The sequence below is a fragment of the Nicotiana tomentosiformis genome, chromosome 10, assembly GCF_000390325.3.
Source record: "Nicotiana tomentosiformis chromosome 10, ASM39032v3, whole genome shotgun sequence".
Taxonomy (NCBI): domain Eukaryota; kingdom Viridiplantae; phylum Streptophyta; class Magnoliopsida; order Solanales; family Solanaceae; genus Nicotiana; species Nicotiana tomentosiformis.
In genome coordinates, this window is record NC_090821.1 from 74419835 (window position 1) to 74434808 (window position 14974).

The 14974-nt window shown below is 36.9% G+C and overlaps 1 long non-coding RNA gene across 2 annotated transcripts; it reads right to left on the reverse strand.

Annotated features, from left to right (window-relative positions):
• Positions 1-9021: 9021 nt before the first annotated feature.
• On the reverse strand, positions 9022-10646 carry LOC104115253 (uncharacterized). Of its 2 annotated transcripts, none has more exons than XR_004511815.2 (2): positions 9888-10646; positions 9022-9432 (listed from the first exon to the last, which is right to left on the reverse strand). It is a non-coding gene; the product is annotated as an uncharacterized lncRNA (long non-coding RNA). The 2 variants fall into 2 exon arrangements; XR_011411719.1 differs by having other exon boundaries at positions 9022-9667.
• Positions 10647-14974: the final 4328 nt, after the last annotated feature.

Below are 14974 nucleotides of genomic sequence, written 5' to 3' on the forward strand. Positions count from 1 at the left end.
CAGTGGGCGTAATGGTTGGGCTCGCCTCTAATAACAATTATTAAAATATGATAATGAAAACCTAAAGGAAAACATAAATGCTTAAATTTCTTTAATGAGCCGTTACTTTTTAATACTGTGGAATATTCTTCATTAAATACCATCAGATACAGCATGTTTAATGCCCTTGCGAACTTGACTTTGTCGGTGACACACGAGATAGTTGTGCCCGATTTTCCATCCTCCCGATTTTTGATTCTACGTGAGCCCTTCTTATGTGGCCACGTACCGTGACATATTTTACATCATAGTAACCCTTCGTGTCTAAGGCTAAGTTCATCAGTTGAACTATTTCCCCCATTTCTGGTCCCTGAATTTCTGTTGATGAGCCCAGGTATGCTAACGCATCTGCTTCCACGTTTTCTTCCCTCGGGATGTGGGTTATGGACCACTCCCGGAATCGTGACAATAAGGCTTGAATCTTTACCACGTACTGTTGCATTCGCTCATCTTTGGTATCAAATATTTTGTAGACCTGATTTACCTCCAGTTGCGAGTCACATTTAATGTTGATTGCTACGGAGTAGAGCCCCCGGGCCAATTCGAGCCCTACAATCAAAGCTTTGTATTCCACTTCATTGTTAGTTAAAGTAACCGTCCCGATGGCTTGCCTTAAGGTTTCCCCGAAGACGTGACCAGGACTATTTCGAGCCCGGACCCTTTCACATTAGAAGCTTCGTCCGTAAATAAGGTCCAAACTCCCGATGTCGGCTCTGACACCATTATTGCCTCTTTGGAGGCCAGAGGCATCAACCCTGGGCTGAAATCGCAGTCCGACGCTTATACTCTATATCAAACTCGCTCAATTGGACGGACAATTTGGCCAATCTACCCGAGATCTCAGTTTTATGGAGGATATTCCTCAAAGGAAAAGTAGTCAACACCGCTATCGGGTGGCACTGGAAGTAGGACCTTAGCTTCTAGGCGGCTACCACGAGAGCTAAGGCCAGCTTTTCCAGATGTGGGTAGCATGTTTCCGCTCTCGACAAAATTTTGTTAACATAATACGTAAGGGATTGCGTACCTTTTTCCTACCGGACTAAAACTGCGCTTACCGCAACTTCCAAAACCACCAGGTAGACCAGCAATGTTTCCCCTTCTTTAGGTTTCGAGAGAAGAGGAGGACTTGACAAGTATTTCTTCATTTCCTTCAAGGCTTGTCGACACTCCGGCGTCTACTCGAAGTTATTCTTCTTTTTGAGCAGTGCGAAGAAGCGGTGACGCTTTTTCGATGATCGGGAAATGAATATTCTCAAAGCCGTCAATCTGCCTGTGAGTCTATGTACTTCTTTTACGTTGAGTAGTTGATCCGGGATATCCTCTATGGCCTTGATTTTGTCGGGATTCACCTCGATTCTTCTTTGTGGGTGTAGGAATCCTAAGAGTTTACCTGAACCAACCCTGAACGCGCACTTTTCGGGGTTAAAGCTTCATATTATGCTCCCTCAGTGTGCCAAACGTTTCTTGCAGGTGTCTACCTGCATCCACAGATTTAACGAGCATATCGTCTATATATACTTCTATAGTTTTCCCTATTTATTTTTCGAACATCTTATTTACGAGCTGTTGATAAGTGACTCCGACGTTTTTTAGTCCAAAGGGAATTACGTTGTAACAGTAAGTACCAAAATTTGTTATAAACGAAGTCTTTTCCTGGTCTTCCGGGTTCATCTTGATCTGATTGTACCCGAAATAGGCATCAAGGAAACTCATTAACTCGTGCCCAGTTGTAGCGTCGATCATTTAATCGATATTTGGCAATAGGAACGAGTCCTTGAGACATGCCTTATTAAGATCTTTATAATCTACGCACATGCGAAATTTATTATTCTTCTTAGGAACTACTACCATATTAACTAGCCAGTCCGGATATCATACCTCTTGGATTGGACCGATTTTAAGTAGAAGGGTTACCTCTTCTCTGACGAATTTATTCCTTGCTTCGGCAATATGGCGCTTTTTTTGCCTTACTGGAGGTATGCTTGGGTCCAAGATTAACTTGTGCACAACTATTTCTGTTGGTATCCCTCTCAAATCCTCGTGCGACCATGCAAAACAATCAACGTTAATTTTAAGGAACTTAATAAAATCTGACCTGAGCTTTGGGTGTAGTCCCGTTCCCAAATGGAATTTCCTTTATGGGAATTTTTCAAACAGTGCAACTGGCTCTAGTTCTTCTGCTGTGGATTTTGTTGCGTCTGTTTCTTCTGGTATTTGAAAATACCTTGGCATATGATACTACTCCGACTTTCCTTCCCCCGTGGAAACTTCCTCTGATTCGTGGTCGGAAGCCGGTTCCGATAACTGCTATGCCGCATGTTCCTTTCTCTTGCTATGAGAGACTGAGATCGCATTCATTTCTCTCGCAGCCGGCCGATCACCTCTTATCCGCTTGATCCCCTCGGGTGTCGGGAATTTCAGCAATTGGTGGTACGTTGAAGGCACAACTTTCATTTCGTGTAGCCATGGCCTTCCCAGGATGATATTATAGCCCATGTCCCCATATACTACTTCGAAGAGAGATGTCTTTGTTACGCCCTCGGCATCTGTGAGCAGTAAAATTTCCCCTCGGGTGGTCACGCTTGCTAGCTTAAATCCGGCAAGGAGATTTGTTGCAGGGATAATGTTCCCAGTGAGTTTAGCTAGATCTATAACTCTCCATTGTATGATATTGGCAGAACTTTCTGGATCCACTAAAACACATTTAATTTTAAAATTTAACACATTTAAAGAAATTACTAGTGCGTAGGTTCGCGGTAGTAGTAATCTGTCCACGTCTTCATCAGTGAACGTGATATCATCCTCCTAGAATCTCTTAATATAGGTTGTCGATACTTTATTCTTCTTTGCGGCCGAGAAAGTGACCCCATTAATCTCGTCCCCTCCGAAGATAATGTTGATCGTTTGACGTGGTTCTTCTCCTGCCTTTGAGGTTTGAGCGTCGCTCATGTCCCGACCATAATTATTTTTCGCTTAGTCATTCAATAGTTCTCTGAGGTGACTATTCTTCAACAGCGTTGCCACTTCTTCCTAGAGGTGCCGGCAGTCCCCAGTCCGATGGCCATTAGTGCCGTGATATTCACACCGTAGATTTGGGTCCCTCTGACTGGGATCGGACCTCATAGGTCTTGGGAATCATGTATCTTTGATATCTCTCATGGCTGACACTAACTCCACCACGTTGACGTTGAAATTATACTCTGATAACTTTGGATAAGAAGAACCTCATGGTCCCGAGATTTCTCTACCCTGCATCGATTTGTTGTTTCGCCTACGATCAGTCCTCCTGTCAACGGTAACCTGTCTGATGTCCGGAAGCTCCTGTCACGAACTTCCGTCCGCTCGTGGGGCAGAAATCGGCCCCTTAAAACTTGTCTATGTGAGCCGACATCGTCCTTTATTTTTTCTTTGTTCTTCTCCCATTCCTTTGCTGATGACGAGAAGCCAACCTGATCATCTTCGATCCTTATCTTTAACTCGTACCGGTTGTGGACACCCACCCAAGTTGTTGCTTGAAACTCGAGCAGAATTTCCTTCAACTTCCGGGAAGCATCTGAACTCTTCGGGTTTAAACCCTTAGTGCTTCAGTTGCCCATTCATCTGGGACGACCGGTAACAATATCCTTTCTTTTTGGAACCGACTAACGAACCTTCGTAATAGCTCAGATTCTCCCTATGCGATCCTGAATATATCGGCCTTTCAGGCTTGTACCTTTCCGGCGCCGGCATAGGCCTTGATGAATGAATCCACGAGCATTTACGAAAGAATCTATGGAATGCTCGGGCAATGATGAGTAGGTGGTGATGTGTTCCTATGGATATGAGGTCCCATCGTATTTTGGCACTTCAAGCTTTCTGAATCGCTTTGGGATAAATTCTGGGGCCGCACTCAGTTTGTACGGTAATTGAATGTACTTCTTCGAGCTTGGGCCTTTCAATACCGGGGGTGCTCCCGGGATCTGGTCCATACGGGTATTTACTTCCTTCATGAACCGGAAGAGTTCCTCCTTGAACGGATCACTATCGCTGTTGAGTCTAGATCTGCTCCCCCCAGCCCCGTCAGAGCCAACTTCGCCCCTATGAGTGTCTTTGTCGACTCTCTGCGTTGTTTGGTTTGTAGGAACAATGGGAGGAACTGGATCTCGTTTATTTGCATTATTTAAAACGCTCGATAGCGCATGTTTTAGATCCGTCATAACCGGATCCTGCCGCGTGAGGTGGCCTAAGATGATTGTTTGTTGCTCTTGCAGGACCCTCACCGCGTCTGCTACGTGCCCCTGGTCAGCATCTTCTGGAGGCATTTCACGTACTCGTCTGGGGTACCGCCCGTCGTACACCGACATGGCATTTTCCCCCTTATTGCGAGTGTCGCTGATTGAGTCCTCAAAACGGGGGTGTTCCTCTTGAACCTCAGGATTGTGGGTGTCGTTAATGGTATTTATTGCCATTCTTTGTGATTTTGCTATGACAAGAACGATCGCAGCTTGTGAGTGAAGGAGGTAAGGATCAACTTAACCACACGACTGTCTAGGTCCCATGGTGGGCGTCAAACTGTTTGCCCGGAAAAAAGGTACAGTTAAATTTATTCGTGGTTTCTAGACAGATGAATCAATTTAATCCCAAAAGATAATGAATTAATCAATTTTCGTGCAAGATACTTAGCTCAAATGCAGATAAAACGATAGATTTGAAGAGCCAGGAATAGGGTCTTCGGGCACGATGATGATAAGAACAACAAACTAGAGAGAAATAGTATCGAGATCTGTATTTGAATATGTTCTTTGATGCCTAGAGAATCGTGCTTTACAATGATAATTGAGCCTATTATTTATAGCTCAGTGGGCGTAATGGTTGGACCCACCATTAATAAAAATTATTAAAGTATGATAATGAAAACCTAACGGTAAACATAAATGCTCAAATTTCTATAATGAGCCGTTACTCTTTAATGTTGTGGAATATTCTTCATTAAATGCCATCAGACGCAGCATGCTTAATGCCCTTACAAACTTGCCTTTCTCGATGATACACGAGATAGTTGTGCCCGATTTTCTATCCTCCCGGTTTTTGATTCCACGTGTCCCCTTCTTAGGTGGCCATGTACCATGACATTTTACCCAATACGCCTATATGTGTTTACAGTAGCCCAATTGACAATCACCTTGGTTTCTAATTTATTTGCTAGTAATCTTTTCACTTGATAAGTTTGAATATTAACATTTTTAGTTTTGAATTCACGTTAAAATTAATGTTCAAATATGATATTCTTTAAAATGTTAGTGAATTAATTATTACATATAAATTTATATTCTATCTCAATCCGATGCATAAGGTTATTTTGCTTGTATAAGGGTGACCTAGACTTGAGCGGCTGTTTTTTTTCTTTTCCTTTGAATAATACTATGATCAACATTGTTTTGATAATACATATACCTTGCTGTGGAGTGTGGAGGGAATTCATACCAATCTTTTTCTTTTTCTTTGGTGTGTTCCAATCCTGTTGCAGTGGCCAAGGTTGAAAATCCAAGCTTGGTACGATAGGGGAGAATTTTCTTCGTGTTTCTTCGGGTTCGTTTGGTATGCGGGATAAGGTGAGATAATGTGTGAGATAAAATTTATACTATATTTTGTTGACGGTATAAAATTATTCCAGGATAAATTTATATCGTCAACCAAACATGGTATAAATGTAATCTCATTCTTAATACAGGATATCCCACCTTATCCCGTCAAACTTGGGATTATATTATCCCACCTCCCAATCGAAATAAATTAGTCCACGAAATATAATTTCAGGATAATTTAATCCGCGTATCAAAAGCAATTAATTGGTCTTCCAATCAAAATTTGAAAAGTCGTCTAATTATGCAGCCTAAGAAATTGTCCGGTCCATGTATATAGTAGAATATTAACAAGGGAAGAGGAATCCAATTGACCATAGGTTATGTCATTAATAGTAGCTACTTTGAAGAAAGAAAACAAAATTTGGAACAAATTAATTAATAATGCCTTTGAAATCAAAATTTGACAAGTTGTCTAGCATGTCACGACATTAACATCTTTGAAGAAAGGAAAAACAAATTCTGAAGACCTAATACATAAACTACCTAAACTTGTCAAAAGTTTCATCTAAACACTGAGGCTCATTTGATTTTTTATATGACAATTTTAGGTTTATATATAGTCCTAGTTGCTTGCAATCATTTTGCACCAATATGGTTGTACCATCATATTGTTTTTGCTTATCGAGATTAATTTGATCAAATTTGGAACTAGAGCAATCTGGTGCATAAGGTATCCCGCATTATACAGAGTCTGAGGAAAGATCACAACATAGGGGGAAGTATCGCAACACAAGGGGCGTCATGTAAACAGTCTACCCTAATGCAAGCAATAGTTCCTACTTTCACAGTTCGAATCCGTGATTTATAGGTCATATGAAAATAACTTTACCGTTGCTCTAAGTCTCCACTTCCAAAATTTGGAATTAAAAGATAATTTTTTGCTAGCTTATCAAGGAAAGGACTTTTTTCTAGAACAGATTGTTTTCTTTTTCCACTTTAAGGCATTCCGTATCCGAAACTCAGTAATTAGATTAATAAATAGGGTAAAGTATTCTCAAAACTCGAATGCGAGATTTCTGATTTAGGTTGGATAGATTTTAACCATTACCACCTTTGGTGATCTAGAATATATAATTAAAAACTTACTAGTTGTAGAAGGCTATTTAGTGTTAAATAATTGCTTCTTAGCTGTTTTTGTATATATATGTCTTCATTTCCGTCCTAATGAAGCAGACGGTGCTTGCACAATTTCTAGTCCTAATGGAGTCAGTGGATGAGATTGGTTTGATAATTAACACGTTAGCTACAACACCGCACATGTCGATATTCACAACGCCTAGTATTTATCGTTTACAGTTAGGACTACTAAGATATTTAATCCATTCACTCCCCTAGCTTAGTCACACTAAGTTCGGACATAGGTTCTTTAAATTTTTAAAATAAATTTATTATTTAAAATTATATAAAAAATACTATAAGTCACAATAGTTAACAATTCAAAAGATTTAAAAGCTTGCATAAAATAACATGATCAAACAAAACATTGTTTGATTTCCCAAATACTAGTAAAAGATTCATTCTTTTTCTTGAGACGAGAGGGAGACGTTATTATGAACATGGCCAAATGCAATGATACTTACTATGGTTTAACTAGGGCGGCCAAATTTGGCTCAAGCCCAAATGACCCGCCTAACCCGTTCAATGTTGGGCTAGTTATTAACCTGCTTGTTTATTAGATTCAACCTATTTTGATCCAATCCATCTCAACCCATTTAAAATTGGGCTAATGTTTTTGCCTAAACTGATCCATGAGTAACTTTGTCAAAATATCTTTAGAAATATTTTATTGGGAAACTACAAGCTATGTCCAATTATAAGTAGCTCATTTTAAAAATTGGCCAATTTATAAAATATTACTAATATTAGCCAATTAGCTATTTGTAGCAAACAAATGTCAAATTTTTGCTTTCTTTTGAGTGAGTATTATTAGAATAGATTGAGTACATCTTAAGGAGCTTGAATCTCAATTTTGGGATGATTTGGTGGATTTTTGAGCTGGTTTGAATTGAAAATTCGAAGTAAAAAATGAACATGAAAAAAATAATATGTGTATCATTTGTGTATCACATATGTATCATATTTGTATAAATTGTGTATCACATGTATATCCATGTATATATGTGTGTGAGATACATGCGTGATACATGTTTGATACATGTGTCGCGGAAGGATTTTTTGAACTCGATTTAATTACGAATTTTGATACCAAACCAATCCAAATCACCTCAAATCTTCCTCAAATTTTGTATATTGATTTTTGTATTTCATCACCTTATTTTCTACCTTATCCATGAAATTTCCTTTCCGTCTTGCATCTAATGTTGTTAATCACGCTTAAAATTATGGAAGGTGAATTTTGCGTGTAATTCTTTGAGAGAAAGAACCTTATTTATTTGGTTTTTTAATTTTTATATGTGTTTGGCTAATTTTGGTAAGTCTATGAGTAATGGCTAGAGGTTGGTAAGTTGAGACTTATTTGGGACATTTGTGTAAGTTTCTCTATTTTATTTTGTTTGATATGTTATACTTCTATATGACTATACAAAAGAAAAAAAAGTCTTATTTATAAATTATACAATTCATAAGAAAATAACACATAGTATTAATTAAAGCTTGGTAAGAGTTGGGCGGATTGGGTTATGGTCCAAATTTTAGCAATCCGCCCAACTCGACCTAGCCCATCTCAGCCCAAGTAACTTTTGGTCGGGTTATTTGACCCGCCCATTTATTGACTCAGCTTGTTTTGATCCGTCCAAAATAGGCCCAATCCCATTTGACACCCCTAGGTTTAACATATCGCCTCATTGTGATTTTGCTCCTCATGTCCAAATGCCAAATGCAGTGATAACATTGAGTTTGAAAGTTCAGGTGCAAAAACTTAAACAAATAAGCTAAACTCAGTTGTATTTGTTGCATTTTGCAACCCTATGTGTTTAAACAAATTCAACTGCTATAACACCAAAATAATGATCTCATTGGCCATTACTTGGGTCAGAAAGTTAGATCTATCATAGTATTTTCTCCAAGAGAATTGGGTATCCTGTGGCTTTTTTATAGATGTTGAGGTTTGAGCAAGCAGGACGGAGCTTAAAAGAGCAAAGCGAGTCACGCTAGCCTAGCAACATTTTTCAGCAGCAAGTTACGGTATAACGAGATACAAAATGAATGTTAAGAACAATTTCTGTAATAACTTCATGTCTATTTTAAGTTATTAATTCCAGTCACACCAGTATTCACAGTTCACACCAGTCACTTTTGGTTCTTTCATAGGTTTGGATTTTCAAAACAATAAGGTGAGTGGTGACTATAAAAAATTATTCTACACTATTCAAGCATAACAAGACAATAAAAAAGTGTATTCACAAACAGAAAGTGTTCCACAAGCATATTATAGTGTCACAAAGTTCCATAAATTTAATAGATACTAGTTGGGAAACACAATTAACATCTAAAGTATATTCCAGCTAAATAGCAAAATCAAAGAATTCCCATTTTTTTCCCATGACTTTGATCAACTCTCTAATTTGTCGACCTCTATCATTTTCATCCATACTTTTCTGTAACTATCACCTTCACAAAGTATACTAACAGTTGCGCTGTATAACGGTTCTTCCCATCCAAGTCCCTCTAATTTGTCCATTCATTCCTCGATGTCAAACCCGCTATTTTTTTTTAATCAATATCTCCAACGCAATACTCATCTTTTCATCAATTTCCAGTTGAGACGACAATAATTTTCTTTTCACTAAACTTTTCCTTTCTACTGGAACTGAAGACGTAGAATTATTAGAAGCTCCATCATTTTTGTCACCAAGTAGATCTTCAGCATCATCGAGTGTATCTATATCTTTATCAGTAGATACATAAGAGATATAAGGCCCGGGAATTGTACCGCTCGGACTCTGACCATGAACATCTGTTGCAGTAGAACCCTCAAAAAGTGTTGTACAAAGATCCGGAAAAGGTAGAGGTGAACTCTTCAAAGTCTTTGCTTTTGGATGAGCCTATATTCAAATATAGAAGATCATACTTTCAATCTATATTGTTTGGACTCTTCAAAAATACTGTCGGCTGTGTGTCAGATACTCCAAAAGCTATGCATTTTTGGAGGATACGACACGGGTGCAACAATATTTTGGAGGGTCCGAACAACATAGCTTTCAATATACACGTCAAACCAACTTTTTACCATAAAAAGAAGAATTTACTAGATAATGAACTTACCTTTATGTACTCGTCCCACTCTGCATTAGACATTCAAATGGTATTGGTTGTTGGATCATAAATATTGCTTTAGTTATCGGCAACCAAGCTTGATATTTTTCTTTTAGATAATCATAATGATTCTTCATCTGCTTCTGAGTGACTCTTAAACCATGAGAAGTCTCCAGAGCTAGCTTAACCTTGTTCCATGAATCCGGCTTCAAACTGTTTCTAAGTCTCCCGTTTAAGGATACTTCTTCAATACAAGTCTCTAAAAAGGTTTTCACTACATTGACATTTCTCCAACTCAGTCTTTGGTTTTCATCAGATTGTACCATATGTGAAATATAAAATTATACCGATTATAGCATATCGACTAATGCAAATTAAAGTAAGAAAACAGAGACAATAAAAAAGGAAAAAAATAAAAACCCACAAACAGAAGACCTGGTATCCGTATGAAGAGTACAAAAGGGGGAATGGTTTGGTTTAGAACACAAACAGGGGAACAAATGAAACAGTACAGAAATGCTAAGAAAACATGGTTCAATTATAAAACACGTACATAAAACGAATAAATCAAGAGGAACGGCACGCGAATGTACAAATAGAACTACTGATCATCACAAGCAGCTTTATATACAGAAAGTAGTGAGATATACATATAAATAAGAAAGATATGAACATTTCCTTTCAAAATTTTTGCTCTAATGACAAGAATTCAAGCCTATAAATTCAGTGCTGGCTCAGGGATGGAGTTATGTAGAGTCGAGGGGTTCAGTTGAACCAACTTCAGCAAAAATTTATACTGCACAAAGAAGACAAAAATGACATTTTGAATCATATATTAAATGTTGAATACAAAATTGAAGATTCTTGGTGGCAAAGGGGGACCAAAAATTACTTAAGTCACACCTAATAAACACAAGCTTACATTCTAATATTTTGTTTTGAATACCTCTAGCATACATTCTTGATTCTACCACTGGCTATTGAATTTGCCAGCTACTACCATTTTAAGAAACCATACTGAAGAATATTTTGTTTTAGAAGGTAAAAGTACAAAATATTTTATCTGCATAACATTGACATGTAAAGATTCCACCACTCCTCGTTTTACAAAATTTGAACAAACTTAATGATAAAAAATCATATTTATAAAAAGGTGATGTTTTGAGCACTCAAGGGTACAACCTAGGGTCGATGAGATGAGTTGAGAACCATGAGGTCTCAGCTCAAACCTCAACAGAGGCAACAACAACAATAACAACCTAGTAAAATCCCACAAGTGGAGTCTGGGGAGGTTGAGTACCCTGAGGGAGTAGAGAGAATGTTTTCGAAAGACCCTCGGTTCAAGAAAACGAAAAGTTTCTTCCTATCTGTCCAAGTCTCAAAGTTGCCCGACCCCTGTGTGCTGGTGAAAATTAACATATAACCCATAAAATTAGTCTAGTGCGCACAAGTTGCCCCGATACCACAGTTAAAAAAAGGCGACATTTTGATTTTATTTAAAAAAGGTGACATTTTGATCATCTTTTTGGCGTCTTCTAGAAAATGCCTTTATCCCATCCAACACAACAACACGAGAGAAAAAGAGAAAGGTAAAACGAGCAAAAGGGAATGAAGCCAAGGTTAATATTTCTAATTATTGTAAGTGATTTTGCCAAAATTGAATTAGCCACACCAGCAAAAAACCATACATTAATACTTTCAAATCTTTCATTAGAGTTTCTTACCGTAAATTTTCATTGTTATACTATTCCAAATAATGACATAAGACCCCGTAAATCTGGTTTAACTTTATGCGTCTGTTATAAAATCATAATCAAAAGGGGTCTTCTTAACCCTAATTTCAAAACTGAAAATTAAATCAAGATGCAGAATCCAAATTCCAAATTACGCAGTAAACATTCTGAAATCTTACCGATTCAAGAGGAAAAACATTGACTTGGGAGAGAGAGATGATTAAAGCCTGCAGTTGTTTTGCCGAAAGAAGTGATTTTGAGAGCGAAGAAAGCAGTTATTTTTTTAATCTGAATGGTGTTAAGACTTTGCTACAGAATATCCCCTCAAACTTGTCCCATATTTTTACATAGATACTTAAACTAAAGCTTGTACGTACTGGACACTTAATCTCTATTAAAACTGTCTTATTAGGCATAATTTGCTGAGGTGACACAGTATGTGCATAACACAGATTTTTGGAGCGTGGAATGCCATAACTTTTAAATTTTTAATTTTTTTTCTTTTCACCTCTCCTTTCGCCACCAACTTCACCACCGCCATCATCACATACCATTAGCACCACTAACTTCACACCATATCAAACACTACCCTAACCCTTCTACCTTTTCTATCCTCTCTGTCTTAGTAGACGACTGCACTGGCAGCACTAAAGCACTACAGGAGAACCTTTACCGGAGCCATCGCCAAATACCGACAATAGCTGACTGCAGGTGGATATGGACAATGAAATTTTTCCGAATATATAGGTCCCCAAGCCTTCCAAAATCAGCACATATCTCGATTTCCAGACAAGAAAAAACTCCAATCAATTTTTCCAGCTTCAATTTAATTTCTGAATGAATTTTCACCATTTGAATCTTCAACTCAAATTCCCAACACTGAAGGTTTTTTTTCCTTGAAAATTTTCACCTCCAAATTCGTAACCACAGTGTTACAAATCGAAATTCTATCTCAGTAACGTTTCAGATCAATTTTCTAGTCAACCGGTAATCAGAGGCTTAAAATCAAACTTGGAACCATGACTTAAACAAGATTAACGGAAGGAAAGCTACCAAAAATAATCGTGTACTCTTTTTTGTTATGATATTTGAAAATGGAAGACAGAGAAATTTGATGTGTTGTGTGGATTTTGAAGGTGGAGTTCAGTGGCGCGAAGAAGGAGACGGTGGTCTCCATGTTTTTTTTTTTTTTTTTTTTACTTCTGATGTGTCCTTCTGTGATTGGTGATTTTCTCCACATCCACAGCGTGTAATCCACACATTTTATGTCTCCAGTTTATTGTTTGTAAGGAGATTAATATGTACAGTTTTAACAAAGATCAAGTGCCTAATAGGTACAAGTCTCACGGTAAGTGTCTAGGTAAAAATATGAGACAAGTTTAAGAGGCCTTAGTATGTATTCAAACTTTTAAATAAAATAATAAATCTACTTAATAGTTAACAACTTGAATGATTTAGATTCAGATCTATCTTCGTTAAGCAACATTTTCGTTGTAAAGTTTTCAATTTTCTAAGATAAGTAGAGAACTAGTATTGGAACGCGTGCATACGCTGATAACATTAAAGAATATATTAATCTTTTCAAATTATGATATGATTTGTTTGAATATATTAATCTTTTCAAATTATGATATGATTTGTTTGAGCACATTAATAGTCTGTTTGGCCAAGCTTCTAAAATCAGCTTATTTTAAGAAGTATTTTTCTCAAAAATGCTTTTCAAAAAAGTGCTTTTGGTTAGAAGTAGTTTGTGTTTGACTAATTAATTTGAAAATCACTTTTGAGCAGTAATTAGTGTTTGATCAAGTTTTTGAAAACTACTTCTAAATGTATTTTTCTTAAAAGTGCTTATCAGAAATGTGTTTTTGGAGAGAAACCACTTTTTTCTGTTTCTCAAAAATTGTTTATGCTTCTCCTCAAAAGCATTTTTTTTCATCTAAAAGCTTGGCTAAACACCTTAATTTTTGGGGCCAAAGACACTTTTAGCCCAAAACAAAGCTTGGCCAAACATGCTATAATTCATATTGATTTAACAAATCCAATTTGTCATCTTTTTTTTCATGTTGTGCGGAATAACAAAATCTCTTTGAAATTAAAACATACGAATTATACGGACCAGTGTTTTAAAAGGCGTGAGCGTAAGGCGAGGCATTTTACATATGCCTTAGTGAGGGCGTAAGTCCCATAGGTATTTAATTTTTAATATTTTATAAAATAATATAATGACAGTAAATATTTATAAACAGGTAAAATTACATAAAAATTAAAGAAAAGTATATATATGTGTGTTCCATCCCCACAAAAAGCTAATCAAAACAATCTACAAAAAACTAATCAAAACAATCTATTATACGCTACTTACAAGCACGAGTAACTTGAGTCTAAAAGAATAAAGTTTTCTATATGGAGGAACAAAAAGGATGATTAACCTGCAATTTGAACTTTGAACTTTGAACTTGCTGCTATGAAGGAGAATGGAGTTCTCTTTGTATTTGTAAAAAAAAAAATATATATTTGTTGCTTTTGCGAGATATTAGTAGACTAGCGGACAAGATAAAAAATTAAGAAAGACCATGAATTAAGACTTCAATCAAATAAAAAAAGGTCTTGACTTTTAAATTTAATACTTTTGAGTTTCTTTTTAAATCTTTTGAGTAATTACCAAACTGACTTTTGAAAATTTGGGTATTATATGAAGGGTTTTTTCAATAAATTTTGTTTTAATTTGAAAAAGTCTTTGGGGCTTACTACTCACTAAAAAAATGCGCCACGAACACCCGGGCGTACGCCTCTTGAGACTTTCGCCCTACACCATCGCCCCGAGGCGTTTTTGGTACGCCTCACCCCGGGGCTCGCCCCAAAAATGCCTTTTAAAACACTGATACAGACAATCAAATAACTTGTTTATTCTTTTATAGCTGATATCTGAGCAATTTAGATTCAGACCTCCGTTAAGCCTTAACAAATAAAAATTCCTACGGGAATTGATCAGCATGTTTGGTGTTCATTTTCCTGGAAAGACAATATGAAATTTACATTACTAATTGGGTGGAGTTTGATTATTTTGTGAGTATAAAAGCTGGTTTACTTTCTGAAAAGTGGAGGGCTCAAAATGCAAAAGTAAATAATTCCTGTTACAACTTCATATCCTTCCCATATTAAACTCCAAGATCGGCCATGTCACCATTATCCTTCTTTTAGGTTCTGTTTTTTCCCTTTAGAAATAGGTTTTCGTTAAGTGCAAACAAATACATTGTGTCACATCTTCATTATAAAGTTTTTAAAAAGGAAGTAGAGGACTAGTATTGGAACTCGTTCATATACGGATAATATTAAAGAATATATTAATCTTTTTAAATTACG